The sequence below is a fragment of the Kogia breviceps genome, chromosome 4 (genome assembly GCF_026419965.1).
Source record: "Kogia breviceps isolate mKogBre1 chromosome 4, mKogBre1 haplotype 1, whole genome shotgun sequence".
Lineage (NCBI taxonomy): Eukaryota > Metazoa > Chordata > Mammalia > Artiodactyla > Physeteridae > Kogia > Kogia breviceps.
Genome location: NC_081313.1, coordinates 148,674,420 through 148,691,338, shown reverse-complemented (window position 1 = coordinate 148,691,338; position 16,919 = coordinate 148,674,420). Strand labels below are relative to the sequence as shown.

At 38.7% G+C, this 16,919-nt stretch overlaps 3 pseudogenes; 2 read left to right on the top strand and 1 right to left on the bottom strand.

Annotated features, from left to right (window-relative positions):
* The window catches only part of LOC131755521 (centrosomal protein of 78 kDa-like), a 74,743-nt pseudogene extending 74,491 nt beyond the window's left edge, over positions 1-252 (bottom strand).
* LOC131755467 (RNA/RNP complex-1-interacting phosphatase-like) overlaps positions 1-16,919 on the top strand; it is a 289,322-nt pseudogene that overhangs the window by 235,309 nt on the left and 37,094 nt on the right.
* LOC131755443 (UDP-N-acetylglucosamine--peptide N-acetylglucosaminyltransferase 110 kDa subunit pseudogene) overlaps positions 1-16,919 on the top strand; it is a 149,681-nt pseudogene that overhangs the window by 109,651 nt on the left and 23,111 nt on the right.

Below are 16,919 nucleotides of genomic sequence, written 5' to 3'. Positions count from 1 at the left end.
TCCCTGCAGCTCCTGTGGCTGGAGAGCTCCTCACCACTTCTGCTTTGGTGATGCCTGAATTGAATCTATTTTTATGCACATAAAGTGTTAAAATTTAAAATATGCCTCAGTTTGTCTGTTAACATTGGCCGAAGAAGTTGGATTTGTGTCCAGTTTCTAGAACAGTGGTCATCCTCTGGTCAGGCCTTAGGCGTTACGTGTACAACGTACCTCTTCTACCACCACCTTCTGGATGCGTCCACCCACTACCATCTCCTGCACATCAGATCCCCTAGATGTGGTCAGCAATGGCTTTTACATGCAGCATGCTCACATTATCACATTGCAGACACTCCTCCGTCCTCCAGCCAGGGTGTGAAGTGAACCATTACCATTCCTGTTGAACAGCCTGCTGTACCCACTTTCCCAAACACAGCCACTCCCCAGCTGACCCTGGGCAACCACTCTTCTGAACTTGGACTCCATCACTGCCATGGATGTCTTTCTATTTAGGCTACATGTTTAAGTATTCTTAAACCACATATAGTATTCTACTATGTTTTCTCTTGTGACTTGCTTTTTTAGTGTTATGTTTGCTAGGTTCATCCATGCTGACACGTAAAGGTCTGTCTAGTTCATGTACTTTCCTCACTATGTAGGATTCCCATGTAGGGAAATACAATAATTTATATGTGCATTTTCCTGTTGATGGACATTTAAATTGTTTCCAATTTTCAATATGATTTCTTTTTAAAAAATATTTTATATACTTTTAAAAGGTTATTTTATATTTATAGTTATTACAAAATTTTGGCTCTATTCCCTGTGTTGTACAATACATCGTTGAGCCTATCGTACACCCAGTAGTTTACATCTCTCACTTCCCCACCCCTGTATTGCCCCCTCCTCCCCCTCCGCACTGGCAACCATTAGTTTGTTCTCTGTGTCTGTGACTCTCCTTTTTTGTTATATTCGGTAGATTGTTGTATTTTTTAGATTCCATATATAGGTGATATCCTACAGTGTTTGTTTTTGTTTGACTCATTTAACTTACCACAATGCCCTCCAAGTCCATCTATTTCGCTGCAAATGGCAAAATTTCGTTCTTTGTTAAGGCTGAGTAGTATGCCATTGGTTATATGTACCGCATCTTCTTTATCCATTCATCTCTTGATGACACTTAGGTTGCTTCCATATCTTGGTAATTGTAAATGCTGAGGATCTGAACATTGGGGTGCATGTATCTTTTCAAATACATGTTTTTGAAAACACGTGTTTTTGTTCTTTTTGGATTTATACCCAGGAGTGGAGTTGCGAGGTCATGTGCTAGTTCTATTTTTAGTTTTTTAGGAACCCTCCATACTGTTTTCCACAGCAGCTGCACCAGTTTACATTCCTACCAACAGTGTACCAGGGTTCCCTTTTCTCTAAAAATTGTAAATTTTCTTCCTAGGGGTAATTGAGATGATAGTTGAATAATAATATAAGATCAGGTGAAGTCTAAAGAAATTTTAGAAAACCTGATAAAGTAAGAAAACATCTGTTTGCTGGCATCTGAATGTTAGAGAGACACCAAGACATGTGGGCCAAGTTCTGGAGAGAAGGGAAACACAGACGCAAGTTTGACATTTGGTGCAGCTTTTCTCCTTGGGGCATTTGCTGATTGAAATCTTACAGCCTAGCAGCTGAAAAGCCAAGGGGTTCAGAAGACTCTAACGACAAAAGCCAAACGTCAAGAGCTGTTTTACATTGATAAAAAGCATTTTAACGATGTAGAAGCAGAAAATGAAAAGAAAGAACTTTGCATTACATTTAATAAAAGTTTAGGGAGATCTTTGTGGTATATTAGTGAACTTATTTGTGGAAATTTACCCATGTACATTGTGTTGGAGAGGCACCGAGAGTTCAAGAATTCTCACCATTTGAGTACACAATTGCCTTACATGTAGGCATGGTGGCAGCCATTTACATAGCCATGATTTGGAGGATGTTGTTTTAGTCAGCTCTTGCTGTGATAATGCTTTGGAACAAATTGCACTAAACTCAGTTACATAAACAAGAATTTATTTTTCTTGGACCTATGGGCTAGCTGCAGTGGCTCTCTTTTAGACCTCTAGATGGCTGGTTCTGCTCCGTGTTTTGGGTCAGTTTGAGGTCTATCACACACATCTGCTTCTGGAGCCCAAGTGTGAGGCTGCAGCTCCCAGGCCCTGTCTTCTCACAAAGTTCACTGAAACATAAGTGGTGAGTCCAACCGCACCAGCCCATTTAAGGCCTCTGCTGCTCATTTAAGGCCATCATGTCTTCTCACACTTCATTGGCCAAAACATGTCACAGATCTAAGCTGTATTTAGAATATGTGTATTTGTTTAAAGTTGGGTGCTCTCACAGAAGAATATTGCATTTTGGATAGTGTTGCCTGAGCATTTTCATTGGCATTTGCAAACGTGATAAACGTCGTGTGCCCGTTTTCACCTTTGAGAACTTTTTGAATTTGTGGGACCATTTCTATGGGAAAAGAGGAAGGTACACTTTAGAACTCAACGCTAGTTATGGTATTGTTGGGAGAAGAATTAATGAGATAAGGTCAATACAAATGAAAGATTTGGGATTCACATATTCATCATTAACATTAGCATTCTACAGAACATTCCTGGAGAATTGTGATGCTTGCTTTATGTGATTTCTATCATCAATCATTATAATTTGACCAAGCCACTTCAGTAAAACATACATCATACAGTACATCGCATTTTAGTTTTTTCCTACCACTCCACAACTTATCATCAATACTGTACCATAACACAGAAACAGAAACAGAAACTGAGTGAATTCATTGTTAGCAGACGGGCTTCACAAGCAATACTAGTGGAAGTTCTTCAAATGATAGCAGACAGTAACTCAAGCCATAAAAACAAAAAAAAAGAATGCTGACTAGAGCAGTTGTGTAGGGAATTATAAAAGATAAAGTAATTTCAAATTTCTTCTCCTTTCTTCTCTTAACTAAGTTAAAAAGTAAATGCATAAACAATATGACTATATTTGGATTGTTCTGTGTATAACATAAAGAAATATCATATATTTGATGATATGGCAGAAAGAAGGCAGTGAGAACAAAGCTGTATTAGAATAAAAATGACAGTAGATCATAAGCTGAATCCGCAGGAAGAAAGGAAGAGAACCAGAATTGGTAAATAGATTAACCCAACAAACTCAAAAATATTTATTTGCTCTACTTTCTTCTCTAAGCTCCTTTAAAAAATAAGCTTGTGAGAAGTAATCATTATGATAATATGTTGTAAAGTATGTAACATGTATAAATGGAATGGAAAACAAAAAAGAGGGGAAGGCATACAGCTCTCTAAAAGTACAGTTTCTGTTTCTCACTGAAATGAAGCTAGTAAAAATCTGAAGAGATTCTGAGATGTATTACATAAGCCCTAGCGCAGCCATTACTCAAACAATGTGGTTAAAAATCATTAAAGGAATTACATGTGACAGTAGAAAATATCTACTTACTATAAAAGGAAAATGGAGGAACAACAATAACAAAAAAACAAAAACATGAGACGTAGAAAACCAAAGGTAAAATGATAGACATAAATAAATCCTACCATATCAATAATAAAAACTAAATGTAAATGAGTCGCAAATCGTAGAGACAGGAAGTAGATTAGTGGTTGCCTAGGGCTGAGAGGGTTGAGGAGAATGAAAAAACCTTGTTAATGTGTAATGGGATTTTTGTGAGGGGACAGAAATCTAAAATTGGATTGTTGTGATGGTTACACAAGTCTTTTAGTGGTTACACTGAGAACCACTGAATTGTATACATTAGAGTGTTGAAATTATGGTATGTAAATTACATCCCAATAAAGCTGTTAAAATTATGATGATGAAAATTCATCCAAAATGACAAATTCTTTAAAAATGCAAGCTAACAAGACTAACCCAAGAAAGAGAAAATATCTAAAAAACCTATATCTACTCCAAAAGTTGTTTGTACAATTAAGTACCTTTACAGAAAATGATTTCCAGGGATAAATGGCTTTCCAATAAATTCTTCCAAATATTTAGGGAAGAAATATTGGTAATCTTACATAAAAATCTTCCAGGAAACAGAAAAGTATATATTGCTCAAAATATTTATAAGGCCAACATAAGCTTCAGATCAAAACTAAAAAGAATATTACAAGAATAGAATCACAGGCCAGTTTCTCTTTTGAACATGCATACAAAATGTGTAAACAGAAGCACAAACTGTATCCATGATATGTAAAACAATCATATATCACAATCATAGTAGTTTTATTCTTGTAATGCAAGGTTGGTTTAATGTTCAAACATGAAGCTGATCCCAAGAATGAATTAGATTGGAAGAAAAAGTCATTTAGAACAGAAGTCTTGGGAATTCCCTGCTGGTCCAGTGGTTAGAACTTGGCGCTTTCACTGCTGGGGCCCTGGGGTCCAATTCCCGGTCAGGGAACTAAGATCCTGCAAGTCATGAGGCAGGGCCCCGAAAACAAAAAAAAAAGGTAAAAAAGAAGTTTTAACCAGGAGAAGCACAAGATCGAATAAGCATAACAGATAACACCTTATGAAAAGTAGGTGAAAATGATGGATTATTCTAAAATTTTAAAACAAAAAGAAACTTTTAAAGATTCAAGAGGATGTGACAAATATTGTACATAGGAAAAATATAAAATAAAATAAAATATACAGATGATGGGAGCCCAAAAGTCCAGATGCCCATGTCCTGTCTCTGAAGATTCTCATTCAATGGGTGCTAGATTTCCTCTATGTTTAAAAACCTACAGGTGTTATAAAGCAGAAACTTAACTCATCATTATAAAGCAATTATACTCCAATAAAGATGTTAAACAACAACAACAAAACAAACCCACTGGTGATTCTGATACGACTCACAGACAATGTGAAGCTTCTGCTTTACAGGAAATAATACCAGATTATTTTGTTATTTTATAGTTCTATTAACAGGTTGTACTATTGATGGATATGTCTGATGTCAAAATGCACTCCCCACTAGGGCTAAAAAAGGAACTAATAGTCTCTACTGCTACTTGGTGGCAGCATGCATGTATTGCAAGGGCAATTATTGTAGGAATCCAAATTAGTGGAAGATTTTAGAATTGGAAGACTACATACAGATCACCTAGTCAAGCTTCCAACTATTATAGTTGTGAAAACTAAGGCCCATATAAATGAAATGATTTACCTCCAAGGAGCGTTAGTGAAAGAGTCTGAAATAAAAAAATCTCTGAACTTTTAATTTAGTGCTGTTTTTATTAATCTCAAGTATTAGCTTAAACTTCAGTGTGACAGATTTGGGACTGAATTCTTGCTCAGATTTACTGATTACGTGCCTTTTAGTAAGTTCCTAAAACACTTTTTAAAAAAAATAGATTTATTTATTTTTGGCTGCATGCCTCTTCCTTGCTAGGCGTGGGCTTTCTCTAGTTGGGGTGAGTGGGGGCTACTCTTTGTTACGGTGCGCGGGCTTCTCATTGTGGTGGCTTCTCTTTGTTGCTGAGCACAGGGTCTAGGTGTGTGGGCTTCAGTAGTTGTGGTTCATGGACTCCAGAGCACAGGCTCAGTAGTTGTGGCACATGATCTTAGTTGCTCCGTGGCATGTGGGATCTTCCTGGACTAGGGCTCAAACCCGTGTCCCCCGCACTGGCAGGCAGATTCTGAACCACTGCGCCACCAGGGAAGCCCTACTCAAACACTTTTAACTTCGCTTTTCACATATGTAAAATGGTGAGCCTTGACTGATATAGAATATGAGATAACCTAGAACTGTTCTTAACAGATACATGTAGTTAAAATTTGGGGGCTCTCATTCCTCTTAAACAGCCTCTATCCTCTTACAATGAAAGTGTCTTTCAGCTAGCAAAGCACCCCAGAGCTGACCACATTCGCTCAAGAGATATAGGATTCTTTTTCTTACCGGGGGTTCTTTATACCTGATATTTGAACTGCACTGAAAACATGAACATCTCTTGTTGATACTATATTAATGGATTTCATAGATGAATTTTTAAAAGTAGTATGCAGGAATTCAGCTGCCTTACTCTCAAGAAATATAATTCGATAGGGGTGGCTAGAATGATAAACAGTGTTTGGACAGGGAGTCCATATTGGATGTGATCTACCTGTACTCCCATTCGTCTATTAAGAATAAATAGAATCCTTTCAAAATCTCTTTTAAAGGGCAGTTATTTCCTTCTGACTCATTTAAGTTACCTGCAAGAAAAAGACAGTCTCCTGAATCCTTGTTTAAAAGGCTTTTAAGATAAAGCAGATAATTTTTTTGCAACATTTCCCAAACTTCTCATTATCCAATTGGCTGAGGCTTCTCAACGATTATCATTTCACAACAATATCTCCATTTTCACCTTCTTTAAATGAATTGGCCTCATAGATGTGCCATTAAAACAGAGCTTCACTCTCAACAGTTTTTTTTTTTTTTTTTTTTTTGTGGTACGCGGGCCTCTCACTTTTGTGGCCTCTCCCGTTGCGGAGCACAGGCTCCGGATGCGCAGGCTCAGCGGCCATGGCTCACGGGCCCAGCCGCTCCGCAGCATGTGGGATCTTCCCGGGCCGGGACAGGAACCCGTGTCCCCTGCATCGGCAGGCAGACTCTCAACCACTGCGCCACCAGGAAAGCCCTCAACATATTTTAAATTTTGTATTCAAACAGTATGAAGAAAACAGGATCAGGGAATTCAGCCATAAAAGTGAATTGATTACTGATACATGCTACATCATGGATGCAACTAAGTGAAAGAAGTTGGCACGAAAGGCTTCACATTGTATGGTTCCATTTATACAAAATGTCCAGCAGTGGCAAATCCATACACACGGAAAATATTATACATTAGTGTTTGCCAGGGGTTTGGAACAGAGGGAAACAGGGAATGACTCCTTAAAATGGGTGTATGTTTCCTCCTTGGGGTGATGAAAATGTGTTGCAGCTAGGCAGTGGTGACAGTTTCACAGCATTGTGACAGTACTAACTTCCCCTGAATGGTACAGTGAATTGTAAAATGATCAAAATGGTGACTTTTGTGTTATGTTCATTTTACTCCAATAAAAAGGAGAAAGAGTTAGGGAAAGACTTCGAGTTTGGGAAAGTAAGGTGAACTGGTCCAGAAAAAGACAGCTCTACTATTCAGTTTTCTCTCAGCTCTCCCAGTGCATTAATCCTCAGCAAAAAGTAGCCTGAACTTGTAGATGACAGTCATTCAACAGAGTCCAGGGAAAAGTAAATAAACAAACCCAGCTCTTCTTCTTTAGCACATCTATGACAGGTTACCTTCCTGCTCAGCCACATGGACATTCATGAGGACGTTTCCATTTAGGTGTCCTCTACTTCAGTACTTTACTCTCAGCCCATTCACACACGTAGGCAACAGCATCCCTTAATTCGATGGAATCTGCTGTGCTGGTTGTGATCAGTCTCATGAAAAGAAAAGGGAAAGAGGAAAAAGCCTCCACATTGACTTGGTGGTCTTGACGAAATGGATGCAGAAGACAGCTTGAGTGTCAAACTGGAAACTTTTATTTTCCTTTTCCTTTTCTTTTTATCTTTCCTCTCAGGTCTTCTGCCCACTTCCCACCCCCTTCTTTCCAACAGGAAAGACACTAATCAGATGCAGTTTTTTGTTTTTGGTAAAACAACTATTGCTTTGGGTTTCTGGTTGTTTGGTGAACATTATTGTTTTTACTGCCAAATGAGCTTCGGTGGTTGATGTAGGGGGTATCTTGGGAACTTAACTTTTTCAAGTTTAAGAGGATAGTCTTTTTTGTTTGAATTGGCTTTTACTGAGTGCTTCAAGGTTTGCTCTTGGCTCTTTGATGGGGGACTGAAGAGCACTGTGTTTCCTTTGAGCTTGCAATAAATAAAGGATCCCATGTCCTCCTGGGCACTTTTTGTTGATTTTGCTGTGTGTGCTCTCTAACAGCCAGATGCAGATTCCAGGAAAATGACATACAAATGAATATAAGTAATCTAATATTTTTAGAATTTTCTTTTGCCATACTCTTGGTCTTATTCTACTTGTAGCAGATGGCTTTAAAGAGCACTAGCTATGTATATATTAAATATAATATGAATATACCAATATTAAATATTATAATGATGTGTAAAGGTTATATACTAATATATATATTAATGTATAACAATTATGTATTATATTAATATATATTTTTGTCTAGCGTATATTATATACAAAATTTTGAGTAATGAAATGTAATTATATGATTAATATGTTTATAATATTAATATGATATATCCTGTAATATTGATTATAAAACAATTCTATCATAATATATAAATATATAATAATTATTGTCTGATATACTACACTAGTTAATATATTCTATGTAACACAATATATAATGTATTAGTATAAGACAATTGTATTATATAATATAAATATAATACATATATAAAACTATATATATTTTAATGATACATTACACATACAAGTATGTATAGCTATTTATAATTATATTTACGTAGGAATCTGTTCATCTTAACAACTGATGTAAAAATATGCCATATTTTCTTTTTTTTGAGTTGTCCAACTTTATTTATTTTTTTAACATCTTTATTGGAGTATAACTGTTTTACAATGGTGTGTTAGTTTCTCCTTTACAACAAAGTGAATCAGTTATACATATACATATGTTCCCATATCTCTTCCCTCTTGCGTCACCCTCCCTCCCACCCTCCCTATCCCACCCCTCTAGGTGGTCACAAAGCACAGAGGTGAACTCCCTGTGCTATGCGGCAGCTTCCCACTAGCTATCTAATTTACATTTGGTAGTGTATATATGTCCATGCCACTCTCTCACTTTGTCACAGCTTACCCTTTCCCCTCCCCATATCCTCAAGTCCATGCTCTAGTAGGTCTGTGTTTTATTCCCGTCCTACCACTCATCTCTTCATGACATTTTTTATTCTTTGATTCCATATATATGTGTTAGCATATGGTATTTGTTTTTCTCCTTCTGACTTACTTCACTCTGTATGACAGACTCCAGGTCTATCCACCTCATTACAAATAACTCAGTTTCATTTCTTTTTTTGGCTGAGTAATATTGCATTGTATATATGTGCCACATCTTCTTTATCCATTCATCTGTTGATGGACACTTAGGTTGCTTCCATGTCCTGGCTATTGTAAATAGAGCTGCAATGAACATTTTGGTACATGACTCTTTTTGAATTATGGTTTTCTCAGGGTATATGCCTAGTAGTGGGATTGTAGGGTCATATGGTTGTTCTATTTGTAGTTTTTTAAGGAACCTCCATACTGTTCTCCATAGTGGCTGTATCAGTGTACATTCCCACCAGCAGTGCAAGAGTGTTCCCTTTTCTCCACACCCTCTCCAGCATTTATTGTTTCTAGAGTTTTTGATGATGGCCAATCTAACCGGTGTGAGGTGATATCTCATTGTAGTTTTGATTTGCATTTCTCTAATGATTAATGATGTTGAGCATTCTTTCATGTGTTTGTTGGCAAGCTGTATATCTTCTTCGGAGAAATGTCTATTTAGTTCTGCCCATTTTTGGATTGGGTTGTTTGTTTTTTTGTTGTTATTGAGCTGCATGAGTTGCTTATAAATTTTGGATATTAATCCTTTGTCCGTTGCTTCATTTGCAAATATTTTCTCCCATTCTGAGGGTTGTCTTTTGGTCTTGTTTATGGTATCTTTTGCTGTGCAAAAGGTTTTAAGTTTCATTAGATCCCATTTGTTTATTTTTGTTTTTATTTCCATTTCTCTAGGAGATGGGTCAAAAAGGATCTTGCTGTGATTTATGTCATAGAGTGTTCTGCCTATGTTTTCCTCTAAGACTTTGATAGTGTCTGGCCTTACATTTAGGTCTTTAATGCATTTTGCGTTTATTTTTGTGTATGGTGTTAGGGAGTGTTCTAAATTCATACTTTTACAGGTACCTGTCCAGCTTTCCCAGCACCACTTATTGAAGAGGCTGTCTTTTCTCCACTGTGTATCCTTCCATCCTTTATCAAAGATAAGGCGACCATATGTGTGGGGGTTTATCTCTGGGCTTTCTATCCTGTTCCACTGATCTATATTTCTGTTTTTGTGCCAGTACCATACTGTCTTGATTACTGTAGTCCTTGTAGTCTAGTCTGAAGTCAGGGAGCCTGATTCCTCCAGCTCCATTTTTCGTTTCAAGATTGCTTTGGCTATTCAGGGTCTTTTGTGTTTCCATACAAACTGTGAAATTTTTTGTTCTAGTTCTGTAAAAAATGCCAGTGGTAATTTGATAGGGATTGCATTGAATCTGTAGATTGCTTTGGGTAGTAGAGTCATTTTCACAATGTTGATTCTTCAAATCCAAGAACATGGTATATCTCTCCACCTAATTGTATCATCTTTAATTTCTTTCATCAGTGTCTTATAATTTTCTGCATACAAGTCTTTTGTCTCCTTAGGTAGGTTTATTCCTAGATATTTTATTCTTTTTGTTGCAATGGTAAATGGGAGTGTTTTCTTAATTTCACTCTCAGATTATTCATCATTAGTGTATAAGAATGCCAGAGATTTCTGTGCATTAATTTTGTATCCTGCTACTTTACCAAATTCATTGATTAGTTCTAGTAGTTTTCTGGTAGCATCCTTAGGATTCTCTATGTATAGTATCATAATATCTGCAAACAGTGACAGCTTTACTTCTTCTTTTCCTATTTGGATTCCTTTTATTTCTTTATTTTCTCTGATTGCTGTGGCTAGAACTTCCAAAACTAGGTTGAATAAGAGTGGTGAGAGTGGGCAACCTTGTCTTGTTCCTGATTTTAGTGGAAATGGTTTCAGTTTTTCACCATTGAGAACAATGCTGGCTGTGGGTTTGTCATATATGGCCTTTATTATGTTGAGGAAAGTTCCCTCTATGCCTACTTTCTGCAGGTTTTTTATCATAAATGGGTATTGAATTTTGTCAAAAGCTTTCTCTGCATCTATTGAGATGATCATTTGGTTTTTCTCCTTCAGTTTGTTGATATGGTGTATCACGTTGATTGATTTGCATATATTGAAGAATCCTTGCATTCCTGGAATAAACCCCACTTGATCATGGTGTATGATCCTTTTACTGTGCTGTTGGATTCTGTTTGCTAATATTTTGTTGAGGATTTTTGCATCTATGTTCATCAGTGATATTGGCCTGTAGTTTTCTTTCTTTGTGACGTGTTTGTCTGGTTTTGGTATCAGGCTGATGGTGGCCTCATAGAATGAGTTTGGGAGTGTTCCTCCCTCTGCTATCTTTTGGAAGAGTGTGAGAAGGATAGCTGTTAGCTCTTCTCTATGTGTTTGAGAGAATTCACCTGTGAAGCCATGTGGTCCTGGGCTTTTGTTTGTTGGAAGATTTTTAATCACAGTTTCAATTTCAGTGCTTCTGATTGGTCTGTTCATATTTTCTATTTCTTCCTGGTTCAGTCTCGGCAGTTCATATATTTCTAAGAATTTGTCCATTTCTTCCAGGTTGTCCATTTTATTGACATACGGTTGCTTGTAGTAATCTCTAATACTCTTTTGTATTTCTGCAGTGTCAGTTGTTACATCTCCTTTTTCATTTCTAATTCTATTGATTTGAGTCTTCTCCCTTTTTTTCTTGATGAGTCTGGCTAATGGTTTATCAATTTTATTTATCTTCTCAAAGAACCAGCTTTTAGTTTGATTGATCTTTGCTATTGTTTCCTTCATTTCTTTTTTATTTATTTCTGATCTGATCGTTCTGATTTCTTTCCTTCTGCTAAATTTGGGGGTTTTTTGTTCTTCCTTCTCTAATTGCTTTAGGTGCAAAGTTAGGTTGTTTATTCGAGATGTTTCCTGTTTCTTAAGGTAGGATTGTATTGCTATAAACTTCCCTTAGAACTGCTTTTGCTGTATCCCATAGGTTTTGGGTTGTCGTGTCTCCATTGTCATTTGTTTCTAAGTATTTTTGATTTCCTCTTTGATTTCTTCAGTGATCACTTCGTTATTAAGTAGTGTATTGTTTAGCCTCCATGTGTTTGTATTTTTTACAGATCTTTTCCTTTAATTGATATCTAGTCTCATAGCATTGTGGTCGGAAAATATACTTGATATGATTTCAGTTTTCTTAAATTTACCAAGGCTAGGTTTGTGACCCAATACATGATCTATCCTGGAGAATGTTCCATGAGCACTTGAGAGAAATGTGTATTCTGTTGTTTTGGGATGCTATGTCCTATAAATATCAATTAAGTCCATCTTGTGTAATGTATCATTTAAAGCTTGTGTTTCCTTATTTATTTTCATTTTGGATGATCTGTCCATTGGTGACAGTGGGGTGTTAAAGTCCCCTACTATGATTGTGTTACTGTCGATTTCCCCTTTTATGGCTGTTAGTATTTGCCTTATATATTGAGGTGCTCCTATGTTGGGTGCATAAATATTTACAATTGTTATATCTTCTTCACGGATCGATCCCTTGATCATTATGTAGTGTCCTTCTTTGTCTCTTGTAAGGGTTTTTATTTTAAAGTCTATTTTGTCTGATATGAGAATTGCTACTCCAGCTTTCTTTTGATTTCCATTTGCATGGAATATCTTTTTCCATCCCCTCACTTTCAGTCTGTATGTGTCCCTAGGTCTAAAGTGGGTCTCTTGTAGATAGCATATATATGAGTCTTGTTCTTGTATCCATGCAGCCACTCTGTGTCTTTTGGTGGGAGCATTTAATCCATTTACATTTAAGGTAATTATCGATATGTATGTTCCTATTCCCATTTTCTTTATTTTTTTGGGTCTTTTCCTTCTCTTGTGTTTGTTGCCTAGAGAAGTTCCTTTAGCATTTGCTGTAAAGCGGTTTGGTGGTGCTGAACTCTCTCAGCTTTTGCTTGTTTGTAAAGGTTTTAATTTCTCCATCAAATCTGAATGAGATCCTTGCTGGGTAGAGTAATCTTGGTTGCAGGTTTTTTTTCATTCATCACTTTAAATATGTCCTGCAACTCCCTTCTGGCTTGTAGAGTTTCTGCTGAAAGATCAGATGTTCACCTTATGGGGCTTCCCTTGTGTGTTATTTGTTGTTTTTCCCTTGCTGCTTTTTATATGTTTTCTTTGTATTTAATTTTTGACAGTTTGATTATTATGTGTCTTGGCGTGTTTATCCTTGGTTTTATCCTGTATGGGACTCTCTGTGCTTCCTGGACTTGATTGACTATATCCTTTCCTATACTAGGGAAGTTTTCAACTATAATCTCTTCAAATATTTTCTCAGTCCCTTTCTTTCTCTCGTCTTCTTCTGGGACCCCTATAATTCGAATGTTGGTGCGTTTAATGTTGTCCCAGAGGTCTCTGAGACTCTCCTCAATTCTTTTCATTCTTTTTTCTTTACTCTGCCATGCAGTAGTTATTTCCACTATTTTATCTTCCAGGTCACTTATCCGTCCTTCTGCCTCAGTTATTCTGCTATTGATCCCATCTAGAGTATTTTTAATTTCATTTATTGAGTTGCTCATCATTGCTTGCTTCCTCTTTATTTCTTCTAGGTCCTTGTTAAATGTTTCTTGAAATTTGTCTATTCTATTTCCAAGATTTTGGATCGTCTTTACTATCATTATTCTGAATTCTTTTTTCAGGTAGACTGCGTATTTCCTCTTCATTTGTTAGGTCTGCTGGGTTTTTACCTTGCTCCTTCATCTGCTGTGTGTTTTTCTGTCTTCTCATTTTGCTTATCTTACTGTGTTTGGGGTCTCCTTTTTGCAGGCTGCAGGCTCGTAGTTCCCATTGTTTTTGGTGGCTGTCCCCAGTGGCTAAGGTTGGTTCAGTGGGTTGAGTATGTTTCCTGGTTGGGGGGGACTAGTGCCTCTGTTCTGGTGAATGAGGCTGGATCTTGTCTTTCTGGTGGACAGGTCCACATCTGTTGGTGTGTTTGGGGATATTGGTAGCCTTATTATGATTTTAGGCAGCCTCTCTGCTAACGGATGGGGCTGTAGTCTTGTCTTGCTTTTTGTTGGGCATAGGGTGTCCAGCACTGTTCGTTGCTGGTCCTTGAGTGAAGCTGGGTCTTGGTGTTGAGATGGAGATCTCTGGGAGATTTTCGCCATTTGACATTGCGTGGAGCTGGGAGGTCTCTTGTGGACCAGTGTTCTGAGGTTGGTTCTCCCACTTCAGAGACACAGCCCTGATGCCTGCCTGGAGCACCAAGAGCCTTTAATCCACATGGCTCAAAATAAAAGGGAGAAGAAATAGAAAGGAAAGAAAGAAAGGAAGGAAGGAAGAAAGGAGGGAAGAAAGAAAGGAAGGGAGGAAGGAAGAAAGGAAGGAAGGGAGAAAGGAAGAAAGCAAGAAAGGAAGGAAGAGAGGAAGAAAGGGAGGAAGAGAGGAAGGAAGGGAGGAAGAAAGGGAGGAAGGAAGGGAGGAAGGAAGGAAGAAAGGAGGGAAGAAAGGAAGCAAGACAGGAAGAAGACAAAATAAAGTAGGATAAAATATAGTTATTAAAATAAAAAATACTTATTATGAAGAAAAATTTCTATTAAAAAAAAAAAACAGGTCGGTTTAACCCTAGGACAAATGGTGAAAGCAAAGCTATACGGACAAAATCTCACACAGCAGCACACACATACACACTCACAAAAAGAAAAAAAGGGGAAAATAATAGTATATCTTGCTCCCAAAGTCCACCTCCTCAACGTGGGCTATTTCGCTGTCTATTCAGGTTTTCCACAGATGCAGGGCACTTCAAGTTGATTGTGGAGTTTTATCCGCTGCTTCTGAGGCTGCTGGGAGAGACCTCCCCCTCTCCTCTGTGTTCGCACAGCTCCTGGGGTTCAGCTTTGGACGTGGCCCCGCCTCTGCCCGTAGGTCGTCCGAGGGCGTCTGCCCTTCGCTTAGACAGGACGGGGTTAAAGGAGCAGCTGATTCGGGGGCTCTGGCACAGGCCGGGGGGGAGGGAGGGGCACGGATGCGGGGCGAGCCCGCGGCGGCAGAGACCGGCGTGACGCTGCACCGGCCCGAGGCGCGCCGCGCGTCCTCCCGGGGAAGCTGTCCCTGGATCCCGGGACCCTCGCAGTGGCGGGCTGCACGGGCTCCCGGGAGGGGTGGTGTGGAGAGTGACCTGTGCTCGCACACAGGCCTCTTGGTGGCGGCATCAGCAACCCTAGCTCCCACACCCGTCTCTGTTGTCCGTGCCGACAGCCGCGGCTCGCGCCCGTTTCTGGAGTTCCTTCACACCGTGCCCTTAATCCCCTCTCCTCTCGCACCAGGAAACAAAGAGGCAAGAAAAAGTCTCTTTTCTCTTTGGTAGCTCCGCGCCAGTTTCTGGAGCTCCTTTAAGAGGCGCGCTTAAACCCCTCTCCTTGTGCACCAGGAAGCAAAGAGGGAAGAAAAGGTCTCTTGCCTCTTCGGCAGCTCCACACTTCAACCGGACTCCCTCCCGGCCAGCCGTGGCGCACTAACCCCTTCAGGCTGTTTTCACTCTGCCAACTCCAGACCTTTCCCTGGGATCCGACTGAAGCCCGAGGCTCATCTCCCTGCCCCTGCCCGCCCCGGCGGGTGAGCAGACAAGTCTCTCGGGCTGGTGAGTGCCGGTCGGCATCGATCCTCTGTGCGGGAATCTCCCCGCTTTGCCCTCCGCACCCTGTGCTGCGCTCTCCTCCGCGGCTCCGGAGCTTCCCCCTCAGCCACCCGCAGTCTCTGCCCGCAAAGGGGCTTCTAGTGTGTGGGAATCTTTCCTCCTTCACGGCTCCCTCCCACAGGTGCAGGTCCCGTCCCTATTCTTTGTCTCTGTTTGTTCTTTTTTTCTTTTGTCCTATCCAGGTAGGTGGAGAGTTTCTTGCCTTTTGGGAGGTCTGAGGTCTTCTGCCAGCGTTCGGTGGGTGTTCTATAAGAGACGTTCCACGTGTAGATGTATTTCTGATGTATCTGTGAGGAGGAAAGTGATCTCCGCGTCTTACTCTTCCGCCATCTTCTCGCACCCCTGCAATATTTTCAATCAAATGGGCTTTAACCTCACTACCTACACATAACTACTTTTATAATCTTGAACCCTAACTCATGCTTACATATCTCTCAACCTGCTTTTCTACACATGCATATATACACACATTTATACACGATATATATGTATACTACCAGTTTTCAGTTCAATGTATATAAATATATAATATATATAATTGTATTCCTGTGTATGTATACAAATATAAATCAGAGGTATGTGTATAGGTATGTATTTCATATGTTTATATAAATATATCATACATATAATGTATGTGTAAATAAATCCATGACTATATACATACATACACAGAAATATACTTATATAAACAAAAGGGACCTAAATAAACATAGTTCTCTGAGAATAAAACTAGTTATGTCTCACTGTTTCAATAACAGTTTATAGTTTTCTACTGTATGTGCTTCTATAATTGTTATGAACAATTCCCATTTGTTGAATGTTAAGTTGTTTTATTTTTTTGCCATTATTAATGAAGCTCTGAAGAATACGGTGGTCAAGATTACTTGAAAAACTCTCCTAAAAGAAAAGGGTTAGGTATGCGAGGTTAAATGTACACAACATATTTTTAAGTGTGTGGTTGATTTTTGAAGTGTGCAGTAGAAATTTCCAGGACCCATGAAAGAAGGGTGGTACATGTGTGAGAGTTCTAGCTATATTAAGAGTGGATTGAAGATCTTGATAGCTTACAACAGAAGCTGAAAATCCTGTTTTTATGGAGCCCAATGGCAAATATTTTAGGCTGTGTGGACCCAAGAGGCAAAATTGAGGATATTATTTAAGTACTTAGGTAACCATTTAAAATGTTACCAGTTAAAATGTGAAAATAATTCATAGCTCATAGGCCATAAAAAATAGGCAGCTGTCTGGATTTGGAATACAGGCCATAGTTTAATGACACACCTGACACAGA